The sequence below is a fragment of the Taudactylus pleione genome, unplaced genomic scaffold (genome assembly GCF_031769625.1).
Source record: "Taudactylus pleione unplaced genomic scaffold, aTauple2 ptg000373l, whole genome shotgun sequence".
Lineage (NCBI taxonomy): Eukaryota > Metazoa > Chordata > Amphibia > Anura > Myobatrachidae > Taudactylus > Taudactylus pleione.
In genome coordinates, this window is record NW_028284774.1 from 679,884 (window position 1) to 694,465 (window position 14,582).

Here is a 14,582-nt window from a genome sequence, read left to right on the forward strand (position 1 = left end):
AGACACCCAGGAGACACTACACTAGGGGGACCCCTGGGGCAGAAAAATATATGGTAGGTGGCATTTTGCAAATATAGCCCCCCTGTTCCATAAAGTAGAAGGGGCAGGATAGGAGCCTGGGCTGTAGCCAGGGCTGGTACTACCATTAGGCAGCTTTAGGCAGCTGCCTAAAGCACCAGCCCCTAGAGGGCACCGCAGAGTCTCGCTGTCCAGGCTAAGCTAACCCTACTGCTAGTGCCAGGTCTCTGTTGCAGCCACCAGCAACTGGACTGTCAGTGCTGATGTAGCAGTGCTAGTGCACACCAGGGTTCTGTCAGGGCCATATCTGAGGGAGACAAGTGAGGGAACTCAGCTCTGAACTTTACTGAGAGGCAGAGCCTGGCGCCAGCACATTGCCTGCATCCCCACTAACAAGCTCAGCCCCTCTCTAGCTTATGCAGTACCTAGAAACCCCCCATTGACATCGGCAGAAGGGGGTGGAGCCTATACGACAAGCCCCACCCCCATATCACCCACGAATTGCTGCATCACATCTCGAGGGGGCCTAATGATGAAGGTGCCCCCATTAGCAATCTTCAGCAGCTGCTGCATCAATAGTGTAAGTATGTTTGTGAACTGTGTAAATATGTGTGTATGTATGTGTTATTGTGTGTATATAGTGCATGAGTTAGTGTGTATGTGTTACTGTGTATACAATGTATGTGTTAGTGTACTATGTGTATCTATGTGTAAGTGTGTGGCAACACACCCTGTCCTCTCACTTTCCATTTCTACTGCCTGCATGCACCTTGTCTCCCCCACTCACTCATCTCTGTCCCACCCCACCTTAATCCCCAGCAGCACTACGCCTCAACCTATCTCCATGGGAGACCCTGGACATCGCCAACTCCAAGTAATGGGCAGGGTGTATTAAAGGTAAAAACGCAGTAAAACCCCCCAAAAATGCAGTTTTTGGGGGTTTTACTGCATTCCCCAAATGTACTAAACATCGGAATGCAATGCATTCAGGTGCTTCGTCCCAATGGATAACGCCTATGGGCTTCTTATTGGGACACTCCCTCTTGGGAAGGATCCGTCCAATCATGGCCCGTGGGACTTCTGGATGTTAAACCCGAAAGTCCCTCTGTCCGGAGTCATCACAATGGACAGCTCTTATCGGGAGAGCTGTCCTTTGCGAAATTCTTGGTACTTACCACTGCAATGAACCGCAGTATGTACCTGAAGACAGGCGGGATGTACCGCATCGCTAATGCGATGCTTAGTACATCCCGCACTTTGTCTGTGTCCTTCTTTCACAAGTGCCATATGCATGGGACACACGTAAGCCGCTATTGTGTTTAAACTCTTTTGGGGGGAACAGGGGTGGTAGGTTGAAGTTTTGTCTAGGGTGCCTAGCAGTGGCGTAACTAGGATATTTGGAGCCTAGGGCAAATTAGAAAAGGGAGCCCACCCCCCAACATCCTTCGGCGCATGTGGAAAAAAATGGGCGTGGTCACTTAAAAATGGGGCGTATCAACATGACACACCCCTTTATTTTCACGCTGAACATTCCTATCCATATGCACCTTAACCCCAGTAGTACCCCTTATAAAGTACCCCCAGTATGCAGTTGTGGTCCCTCTTATGCAGGCCCATAGTAGTGCCCGTTATACAGTATCCCCAGTAGTGGTCCCCCTTATACAGCCCCCATTTAGTTCCCCTTACTCAGTACGGGGAACTAAATGGCCCCCCAAATGCAGTGCCCCACGTAGTGTTCCCCCTTATGCAGTGCCCCCAGTAGCAGTCCACACAATGCAGTGTGCCCAGTAGTGGTATCCCCTTATGCAGTGCCCTTTATATGGTGCCCCCAGTAGTAGTCCCTCCCCTATGCAGTGCCCTTTATATAGTGCCCCCCAGCAGTAGTCCCCCTCCATGCAGTTTTCCCAGTAGTGGTCCCCTTATGCTGGCACCCTGTAGTGATCCCCCCTAACCAGTGCCCCCTGTAGTGGCCCTTCCTATTATTGCCCCCAGTAGTGGTCCCCCGAGTGCAGTGCCTCTAGTAGTAGGCCCCTTTTATAATGCCCCCAGTGGTAGTTCCCCCCCAAGTAGTAGTCCCCAGTAGAATAGCCCCCCCCAGTAGAGGTCCTCCCAATGGCGACCCAGTAGTAGCCACCCCTCCCTCAGTATAGGTCCCCCCAGTAGTAGCCACCCCCCTCCCCCGTTGTGCAGATAGGTTAAAAAAAAATATATATATATATACATAAAAATATACTTACCTGAATCTCTGCTCCTGGTCCTGCTCGCGACGCCGCTCCCGCCTGGGCTGGCGCGCTCAGCATAATGGGACAGATGTCATGACATCAGTCCCATTACCCACTGCAGGAGCCAAATGGAAGTCCGGCTCTTGCAGTGGGTGCTGCAGCAGTCAATGAGAGTCTATCTGACACTCATTGGCTGCTGTTTAACACACGCATTGCCGCCAGCGCTGGCGGCGATGCATGTGTTATGCACAGCCTTAGCCTGCCTCCTAGCGCTATTGGGCAAGCACTCAGGGGGAGGGAACGGGCTCAGGTGTGAAGCACAGGACCGGCGCTGGAAGCCTAGCGCCGGTCCTGTGTAAATGTGTAGCGCTGACCACACTCATTGCGGTCGGCGCTACACTGGCTAACTGGGGCGGGCGGGCCGGTACCGTGGCCAGTGGCGCCACCCCCGCGCCGCCGGTCCAACGGCGCCCAGGGCATGCACCCCGCTCGCCCTGCCCTAGTTACGCCACTGGTGCCTAGAAACCTTGCACCAGCCCTGCCTGCAGCCATTAACTGGCTGCTGCTAGGAGGCTGTGCTGACCTCCCTAAAATGACCACCTATTGGTGGAGCTTCCCGCTGGCGCAGGGCACGGGCAGGCCTGACCTGGGGGCAGGGATGCTGCCAGGCTGGAGGTCCCCTGGTGGCCTGGGGTGTCCCCAGTGAACCAGGCAGTCTGGGTGGAGGATGAAGTTGCGGGAGCGCCAATCACCCCAGTGCGCGCAGCTGTTAAGTGTGCAGCTGCAGCATCGAGGACTGCTGTGAACTGTACGCAACACCTGGAGGAATCTGGAGCTGCTGATGAGAGAGTCCTGGCTTCCACCATCAAGCGTAGGGGGGGAGCGGAGCGGAATGCAAATGGGGGAACAGATCAGAAAAATGGGGAGAGATGAAGAAGTGAAAGTGACAAGAATAGACAGGAGAGAACTAGGGAAAGGATATATTGTAATGCTGCCCATCCATTACACGATGCGGGGGACGACGGCACGATTACGATACCGTCGTCTCCCGTGGGGTGAACTGCATACACTGAACATTGTCAGGTTGACTGTCATGTTCGGGCAATGATTGATGTTAAAAATGACCAGCGGGCGCGCACATCGCTGGTCGTTTTTAACCTTTTACTGCCCAAATGCGGGCGATTCCCAAGCGATGGAGCAATAACGACCATCGTTATCGCTCCATCGCTAGGTATAATCGCCTAGTGGATGGGCAGCTTAAGAACGAGAGAATAAGAGGTAAGAAATTGACAGGCACAATATAATCTATAAAAGACTTCAGCAAACTCTTAACCAGCCAGAAAAATAAACTGAAAAGAGGAAGATGGCTCCTCTACCAGTCTATTTAAAAGCTGCTATAACCCTCCCTTAACTGACTACCATAGGCTACCCACAACTAACTGGCAATTACCAAATTACACCAACTCAGCCCTTAACCCTCCCCTAATAATAATAAATGTGTTCATAGTATATGAGCCCTAATGACTAAAGTAGTTTCTATGCAGCATGAGAATTCAATAACCTTTTGACCCACATGTGTCAAAAAACCTTTAAATATTGTTAAATATACAGTATATAAACATAATTCAAATCACAATAGATCCATAATAGTCATATTCTTAATCTTGTCAGTGTATGCCAGGGAGAAATGCAAGGAGTGTAAGTACAAAGACAACATGTTACAACCCTTACCTGTGCGTATATAACTAAGCAATGATGTGTTATATACATACAGTATGATTTGTATATTTTCTAGTTGATGCACATGACTTTGTGTTTGGAACCATACACATTTTTGTGTGAGCTCCACACGTACAGCTTGCCCTGCTTTCTGGCTGGGTAATCATGGCAAATATCATATACCAAAGCATAACTGCAGCATTTTTGTCGCAGGGATAGGTGGCGTCTATGTAGAGAACGTTGAAAAATGTATTTGCTCCCCTGTGGCTACATTTACAAATAAATATAAAATAATGTTACTTGCATGAAGTGCCAAAGGTTGTTGCCATACTCACAGCATAGGATCCAAAGCATGTTGCTCTGTGTCCACCTCATTGCAATTTTAATTGAAATATGCGCCTGATTCAGCTTTGGGAATAGAGGGCCTAATTCAGCAGTGCACACAAGTACACTGCTGAACGCAGATTCCCGATGATCAGCAATCTGCGCAGGCGCATGACCCGTTCAGTGCATGTGCAAAACGGGTCTGCATCCCGCACGCAGACTGCCAGCAGACTATCAGTGATTGGGCGGGGAGAGGGTGACCAGATTCAAAAGAAACCTTTATGTACATATGTACCATCTTTGAAGTGTGAGTTGGGGTACACCCAGTTTTCTATTTCACCCCCTTACACTGCTTAATGGTCAGCCCCATAACAAGATCACATATATATTGGTGGAAAGATCTGTCCGATAAAGACACCTTTATAAGAAGTTACCATAGCACTATTACGTGAGTACGGTACGGATATTTCTGACATTCTTTTGAATTAAGGAAAAGTTTTTTAAGTTTAGTAGCCTCAAAAAGGATTTGCTTTGAACTACTACACCATTTTGTTTTTTTCTCCCTTCTCTTTCTTTATTGTCGACGAGGATCCCTGTAAGAAGAAATTCTACATCCTTCACTACGTTGGACATTTTCCTATTCCATTGAGGACTTTTATTTGGTATTTCTTTGGAGTGCGCAGAGGTTGGGTTTGTCCTTTTATTTGGGCTTACTTACATACAAAAGCAGCCAGTATTTACCCTGCATGCTAAATAAATGTATGTATTTTCACCCCTTGCATTGCAACATGGTTTGTCCACTGCAAGCGCCACTATTCACTCCTCAATGATGGACTTGACCCCCCCCCATAGTACTGTAAGTTCTCCTTGGTATCCTTGGTAAATAGAAATGTCCCTTCTTTACCCAAATGCCCCCCGTGTATCCTCACAACTGAGCAACAGGTTTTGCCTTCCTTGTATTTCTTATTTTTATTTTTATATAGAAAAAGCATTTTGTAAGGAGGACTTGCCATGCAGTTTTCAATAAGCTAGCATAAATATTACACCCAAAGATGCAGTGTGGAGCCACAGCATCCAGAGTGCAAGTTGTAGCCCGCCCTTCTCTGTAGGACAAAATCTAATAAAATAAGATTGCAATTGCCTGCCGTCTTTAGGTTCATCCCCATAGTACTAAAATAAAACACAATGGCCCCCAACAGAAAAAAAAAATGGGATGCAACCATGGAAAGGAAAGCCCACCTGCCTGTGGTTACATCCCATGCCAGGCAAGTGGTTAACAGCAATAGGAGTATAGAGGAGCATTAATAATGTGTGGCCTGGCTGGTGCCCCCAATGAGCTCAGGACTATCCATATTTACAGCCCAAGGAAGTGGTGTTGCCTTATAATGATATGGTATTAGTTTGTATGGCTGGAAGTGGTTTGGGTGTGGTTTGATAGATCATGGGAGGGGTTTATGTGTTTTTAATATGCTGTTTAATATGTTGAGAAGAATATGTATTTAGGAAAATATAGAATAAACTATGCAGCTTTACCACTCAAGAATTGTAATAGTTAAGTAATATGTTGTCTATTCAGATATCTGTTTAGTACGCTGTGCTGGATATTGAATTGAAGGAAATGCTCAGATTGTTTTATGACCATTAAATTAGGTTGGTGTCTTTGAAACATCAGATTATGTTTTCTATATGATAGATGTTAGAATCAGAAAATGTTCTATCTCAACCCCAATGCCACGCAGTGGCCATCTATCTTCATAACCTATAAGAAAACTTGCTGAATTTGTCTCTTCCCTCCTGTAGAAAGCAACTAACATTCTATTAGGGCCTATTAGCAATGATCTGAGAAAGGCTGCAATAACGCAAGCATATTTATCAGATCCATGTATAAGTGCAGCACTTGAAACCCAAGTCTACTGACCATCCATTTCTGCAGAGGAATTAATCCTTCCTTCACTGTGCTCAATTAGAGCTATTTTAACACAAGTGATTATGGCGATTTAAAGATTGATATATACAGCATTTGTTACCAGGGCCTAAGTAAGCATTTTTGGTTGACTAGCATAATGCAGAGATGGCTTATGAATTACTATGGACTTATCTGATTTAATATATGTACACCTGAGGAACATAAAACACGTGGGCACCTCAGGTGACTGCAAGAAGTAACAATTTTTATTATTTTTAATGAGTTTTAAACACATATCCCCCTTCATTGTGGGGTTGCAACAAATAGCTGTGTATATGCTAATGGATCTGTCTTCGTCATTATTAGGGTGCCACCTGGCTTATATTAGGGGTGCTGTGAGGGAGTTTGTTGTGTGATCAGGGCCTTCAGGCACTGTTAACATTTTTTAATAATATAAAACCTGTGTGTTAAAAAATATAACATCATTATTAGGGTGCCATCTGGACAGGGGCGGATTGGGCCGCCGGGACGCCGGGCCGTTTCCCGCTGGGCCGGCCACATTCTTCCCTTTAGGGGCTGCCACTCTTCATTCACCCCTAGGCCACTACAACTGGCCGGGCTGCCGCGATTGGAGCTATGTGCTCCGATCGGGCAGCGCACTAATGTAAACAAATAAAATGGCCGACGGAGTAGCTGCTGCGCATGCCCAGCAGCAGCTCCTCCCTTAAGCCTTGCGGAGCCTGTCAGTTACTACAGACTGCTCCGCCTACCGCTCGTCAGTGGCCCGCCCCCTCTCCGGCTCCTTCCCTGGCCTGCAGTGCACGCACAGGAACCGGCGTGACCTGCTGCTGTCCTGCCAGTCTGCGAAAACCAGCTTGTGTAAGTTAGCCAGTCCCTATAGTGGTCTGTGGATGCCCAGCCAGCCGTTCAGTGACTCACCCTCCCCCGGGCCTCCACTTCCTGTCCAGTTGTGTGTGAATATACAGTCAGTGTATATATATATATATATATAAACTATCTATATATATATATATATATATATATATATATGATACATATGCGTGATATATATATAATGTGATATATATATATATATATATATATTGCTTTTCATATATACATATAATGTATATGGTAATTGTGTATATTTACTTTATATGCACAAATTTACTTTATATAATATTAATATATACAGTCCAGTATTGCAGTGTCATATAATGTTCAAGGTCCGGCACTCCAAATTTCAATGTAGCCTTGGCCGGTGTAAGGTGCGACACTCGGCGCAATTACAGGAATAGACAAACGTTTAAGTGTTAGTAACACTATTGTCAGCATTCTGATGATAGTGTTACTAACACTGAAACGTTGATCGTATCCGTTTGTCTATTCCTGTAATTGCACACCAAGTGCCACACCTTACTACTGCTTATATATATACACACAGTATATAACAATGGCAGTTACTTTTCTGGCAAAGCTCTTGATTCTGAGAGGACAGCATCCTGCCCCGTCGCCAGGCTCATCCTCTTGACAGACCCCACCCCTCAATAGACTCCACCCCCATTAGGGCTGCTTCCAGAAATTTCCCGGGCTGGTTTTTTGACCCAATCCACCCCTGCATCTGGCTTATACTAGGGATGCTGTGAGGGAGTTTGTTGTGTGTTCAGGGCCTTCAGGCATTGTTAAATTTTTTTAATAATATAAAACCTGTGTGTTAAAAATATAACATCATTATTAGGGTGCTGTCTGGCTTATACTAGGGACGCTGTGCGGCAGTTTGTTGTATGTTGAGGGCATTCAGGCACTGTTAACATTTTTTAAAAATATAAAGCTTGTGTTCTAAAATATATAACGTCATTAGGGTGACACCATTACTAAGGGCACTGTGAGGCACTGTGTTGTGTGTTCAGACGCCATAATCAAAAATTAAAATGATAAAACTTGTGTGCTAAAAAATATAACATCATTAGGGTGCCACCCTTATACTAGGAGTGCTGTTAGTTGATATGGATTAGTCGATAGAGCAGCAGGAGCAGCAACCCAGTACTAGTGCTGTGAATGCTGCCAGCAGTCATGGTAGTACTCCAACATCTACTATAGGTGGTCCAAGAGAAATAAAGTTTAAGAAAGGGCACCTGAAATCAAAGCAATATTTCACATTACTAAAGAAAACATCACCTCTAATAAGAAAGTAAAAATTATTGCTAAAAAGCATAAAATTGTCAATATTCCATACACCACATGCAGTGACAAGGCAAGGTTCAGGTCATAGCCTTCCTTTGTGAGTGGTGGTCCTGCTACTGGTGTTTCATGCATTAGAATGCTTATTGCCAAAGCCATGGCCATACACAGTCAGACATCTTCTGAAACCTCACATGCAACACCTTCTCACTCTAACAGGTATATTTACTAAACTGCAGGTTTTTAGAAATACAGATGATGTCCATAGCAACCAATCAAATTCTAGCTATTATCTTCTAGAAAGTGCTAAATAAATGTTAAGTAGAATCAGATTGGTTGCTATGGGCAACATCTCTACTTCTATAAACCCGAACTTTATTAAATATATTCCAAAGTCTACATGTGTCACCTTTAAAACAGGCAAATCAGTTCACGAAAACAAAACTGAGACTCAAGTACAAATTGTGTTCACAAACTTCACAAATCCTTGGGGGCAGTCTGTGTCCATGAGTGAAATATGTGTCTGACATTCTGACACAGTACTCTTAGAGAAGCCTCCTTCCTCCATTTCCACACCCTCTACAAATGTGAGGATTAGCTACACAAGTAAAAATGGTGACATATAAATTGATGATGCTACTGTGCTAATGAGGATTTTGATTATGAAGATGTTGTTTGTGTCAAAGTAAGACAGCCAACAGTGGCATCAGTTTTTGCCCATTATAAAAAGAAGGCCATTATCATGCCTGGGCAAAAGACCAAATAATCCACCTCTTTCTGTGAATTTATTTTTACCCAAATCCTGACAACATTTGTCAAGCCATCTGTACCATTTGTGAAGCCAAAGTAAGTAGAGGTAGGAACATTAACCATCTTGAACCTCCTCCCTGTTACATCATTTACAGTGAGTTCATGCAAAGTTTCTGGAAAAAGCTGGTAAAATAATGAAAAGCAGTCCAGAATCACCTCGCTCCCTGCTCTCAGCAAGATTCCTAGCTCATGCAATTTCTGATGCCAACACCTTCATCATCAATTTACATATTAATGACTGGAGGTAGTCCTCCTGCATCCAATTTGTGAAGACAAACTGCCTCTCCCCCTATCCAGGACACCCCAGAAGAATATGTGTGCACTAGGGCTGCTGCAGGAGGTAATCTTCATTCCAATAAGGAACCAAGAAGACTAGTTTCAAACAACAATTTACTGTGAAACAATCTTTTGCAAGAGAAAAAAAGTATGAAAGCTACCATCCAGTTGCACAGCAGATCACTGAAGAAATGGCAGTTATGCTAGCATTAAATCTGCGTTCAATATCCGCCATCAATGCATGTGGTTATAGACAGTTAGTTGAGGTACTGTGTCCCTGCTACCAAATTCCATCTCAATTCCATTTTTACCAGAACAGTAATTCCTTGCCTGTACCAAGACATTAAAAGAAAACTAGTTCTTGGCCTAGAAAATGCTATTATGCCCACTATCCACAGATATGTGGAAAAGCAGTACTGGTCAAACAAAAGATACATGACAGTGACATGCCACTGAGTCGGTGTATCGCCTTTAGCAGCAGCATCTAATACACAACGCCAGGTCATTCCCAGGAAGGCTACTCTCTATTACCGGCTTCTCTAAGAGGCATACCAGTGTCAACCTTTTAGAAAATCTCTGAGATGTCATATCAAAGTGGCTTACCCCAATAGGATTCAGGTTTTGTCATATCCGATAATGCATGTTACATTGCGAGAGCATTGCAACTGGGTAAATTTGAACACAAACACATCCCATGTTTTGCCTATATAATAAACTTGGTTGTTCAATTTTTTAAACATGAAAGGGTGTGCAGGAGATGCTGTCTGTGGCCTAAAAAAATTTCTGGATATTTTCGGCATTCAGCAACCACATGTAGAAGATTGCAGAGGCTGCATGGACAATTCAATATGCCATGCCACCAACTGAAGCAAGAGGTAGTGACCAGGTGGAATTCCACCCTTTATATACTTTAGCGAATGGCGGAACAGCAATAAGCCATCAAAACCTACACAACAAGCCTTGACATAGGGAGAGGAATGGGAATGTACCTTAGAATACTGTCTGTTTTATGCAAGCTTCTGAAACATTTGAAGTAGTAACTAATTAAGTGAATTCAGACACTGCCAGCTGGAGTGAGGTGATTCCCTTAATAAAACTACTGGAAAAGCAGCTAGAGAAACTGAAGGAGAAGATAAAATTAATTGATTCTTCTCAGTTGGACTTCTTTATTTGCTTCACCAGGACCAATGAGTTATCAGATCTTGCAATTGGATCACTACATTTTGACAACCATACTTGAACCTAGGTTTAAATTGTACATTTTTGTCTTTCTTTCTAACTGACACAGATCTTAAGAGATGCAAAGAGCTCCTTGCCAGCAAGTTGTCAACTCAAATAGCATATGACATGATGATGTCTCTTGCTTCAGCTTCTCCTGCAAATACTGCTGCCAGGAAAAAACTTACCTTTTCCAAGAGACCCACTGGGTTTGCTAATGATGAGTCAACACAGCTCACCAAAGTAAAACACCATTTTGAAAAATGGTCAGGCTTAAATGAATTGGCCACAATTATTTACACCTCTACCGTGATTCAGTCAGATGCACTAATCTTCAATAGGATGGTGGAGAGTTATTTTAATGACAATGTACAAATTGGCATGCCACACAGTCCTTTTGATTTCTGTGAGAGAATAAAAGCAATTTGGAGCCCCTAGAAACTAGCTTTCATGTACTTAAGCAGCCCACTCCAAAGTGTGTACTCGGAAAGAGTGTTTAGCACAGCCAGGAACCTTGTAAGTGATCGGCAGAGGAGGTTACTGTCTTAAAATGAGGAAAAGCTATTAGGAAGACATTTGCCACCAATTGCAACAAATTACAGAGACTTATGTAATGGTGGATTCCAATGGTTATGAGCTAATATTGTGTGATGATGAGGTTAACATTGCTGAGGGTGAGGAGGATTAGGATGATAATGACATTTTCCCAGTGTAGAGAGGATTAACAATGCTGTTAGTCACCTTAAACCCATTGGTAGCTGGTTTTTTTGGCCGAAACAAACCGAGCACTTCGGCCACAAAAGTGGTAGTCCCTATTGCTGAAGTGCTTGGTTTGTTAAACTGTGTATGCCATTTTTAATATACAATGTAAGGGTGGCTGGGCAGGCCCAAGGACCATTTCATTGTGGACCGCTTTTATTTTCATTATGGGCTGTATTTTTGGGAGGGCATTGGTGATGGTCCTTTTTGCATAGACAAACATTTTTATTGGTTATTGCTCTAACACAAAGCTAATTTGCAACACATTTTTAACCAGAAAGTTTATGGGGCCTCACAAAATATACATTAAAAAAATAGTCTCTTAATTTATGTTTTTATGACAATGTAATTATGAAACTGCTTGTGTAAACCAGCGATATAAAAATGGTCAGATAGCCTGATGATTTTTATTTCTGTCAAATACAAGAGATCTAGTTCAAACTCATCCAATTTTTGAGTATGGAATTAAAGTTTTCCTCAAGAGTCTTTTCCCTGTGTGACAGTAGTCAGATCTGTCCATTGCACTAATGTGGGCTACGGATCACTGCTAGGCTTCCAAAAAGATGAGCATGATGAGAACTTAGTTTCCCAAGGCTAGTCTGTGCCTTGAGTTGCTGTTGCGAATATGGACACATGTATAGAAGGGATCTGCTGAGGTACCACACATCCAGGGTAAGCAGAGGTAGAAGGAGCACAGGTCAGGCGACATGCAGCAAAATGTGAAGATGCTTGAGGGTGGTTCCACTGGGGCCCTCTGAATGCACCAATGAGGTGGCCACGTCTTGTCTGTGCCAGGTTGAATCAGTCTGCCATCTTAAATGTAAATATATGTAAAAAAAAGTCCTGTAGAACTGACAGAATACAAGACTGTCCCAAGGGGTACCTGCTTGATTTTCATCAACTGAGCCTACCCTTGCAGACTCAGGCAACTTATCACTTGAAGAATCTTATATGAAGCTATCCAAGCCTAAGTGATTAAGGGATATACTTAAAAGGGCCTATAATAAATAATAAATATGTGTCAGGTATAATGCTGTTAATAAGGCTTAGAAGCAAGTCCGAAGGGGGAGGCAGTGCGAAATTGCAGGTGCCTGGGATCCCACTTAAATTTTTCCCTGTACACCTTATCTTATAGATGTACAGATGCTTTGTATGTCTCTCAGGTAAGTGTAGGCAACTGAGTCTGTATCATTTAAGTGATATACAGGTTGAGTCTCCCATATCCAAATACTCCGAAATACGGAATATTCCGAAATACGGAATATTTTTAGAATGACTGAGATAGTGAAAACTTTGATTTGTGATGGTTCAATGTACACAAACTTTGTTTAAGGCACACATTTATTAAAAATAAAGTATAAAATGACCTATAGGCTACATGTAAAAGGTGTATGTGACACATAAATGAATTTCATGTATGTACACAAACTTTGTTTGAGCCACAAAATTATTGAAAATATTGTATAAAATTACCTTCAGGCTGTGTGTATAGAGTATATATAAATCATAAATGCATTCTGTGTTTAGATTTGGGCCCTATTCCTAAGATATTTCATTATGGCATGCAATTATTCCAAAATACAGAATATTCCGATATCCAAAATACTCCTGGTCCCAAGCATTTTGGATATGGCACTCAACCTGTACAATATATGTATATAATCCAGTAATAAAACTACTGGTTCAGAGGCGCACACAACTCCATTTTAAAAATCTTGCAATTTTTAGCACTGTAATGCTCCTTGCCGAGCACACACATCTACAGGAAACTTTGATCATATGCATCACAATTCCAGCTCCACTTGTGGTTGAATAGGTGTAACTGGGTGGCAGGTATATGTCTACCGCAACTACTACTGATAATGATGATGCCTCTTTGAACAAGCAGATGGATAAGGGTGAAATGGTCCACATAGAGACATGCAGCCAGAGGTGTCTTTAGAGAGTAGGGGGGACCATGTGCATCACCCATCACAGGTCCCCTCCTCTCACCCCGGCGGCCGGCAGCCGACTGCCGCTACTAGCCGGCCATCGCAGAATCACTAGATTCTGGGTAATAGAGTGTGCCCAGAGTCTATTGTGCATGCGCAGATCGATTTCCCACACAGAACATGCGCAAAATGTAAGAAAAATGGCTGTGGTAGCCATTTTCCAGCATTTTGAGCAGCACTAAGAGACCGACGCAGGACCTTGGAGAGGTAGGTTTTAGATAATATGGGTGCAGGGTGTGCGATGTGGAACCCCCTGGACCTGGGGGCCTGTGTGCACCGCACACCATGCACCCATTACTGATATGCCCCTGCATGCAGCTCTGCATAAGGGCAAATATCTTCATTTACTTCTGTGTACATAGGGGCATATTCAATTGGGTGCAAGAAAAGCAATATACCCGCACCTGTGAGGTTTTTCCTGCAGGTGCTGGCTTTTTACTATTCAATTAGTTGTGTTTCTTTTAATTTTTTGCACGTCGGGAGGTTTATATACTCGCACCTCCATAGCAAGTGTGATTTTTTTCTAAAATCGCTAATTTTATAATCAGTGGGACTTGCTTTGGGATCCTGGCACCACCCCTCATAATGACTAATTAAGCTTTTGGAAGTTTCCAATTAGCTTAATTATTCAGTAATTACTCACCTTCTAAAGTGCTGTCTTCTGCATCCAGCGTCGGGCCTCAGACTCCAGCAGCAGCGGTGAGTATGTAGCGTGTGTGAGTGTGTATGAGTGAGTATGAGTGAGTGTGTGTGTGTATGTGTGTGTGACCCCCGGTGTATGTGTGTCCCCCCAGTGTCAGAGTGGCCCTCTGGAATGGGTGATGGGAGAACTACATCTCCCACCAGCCATTGCCCCTCCCACCAGCCCCTGGAGCCTCCAAGCAGCCCCCGGGACTCCTAGCAGCCCACTCTCCAGTGAGAAGATAGAGGGGAGGCCACCGGGAGGCATGGAGACCACCAGAGACCCCCAGGCAGGTAAGTGCAGAATATATTTTTTGTTTTTTTACGTGGTGCCCCATAGTGTGTGTATATTTGCATCAACTTTGGTGCAACTCTGAAAGGATCCCAAATGTGTACAAATGTAAGCATTTGAATAATAATTTTAAAATTCATTAATTGAAATATTACCACTAGAAGTTTGTAATCACAACTTGTTCC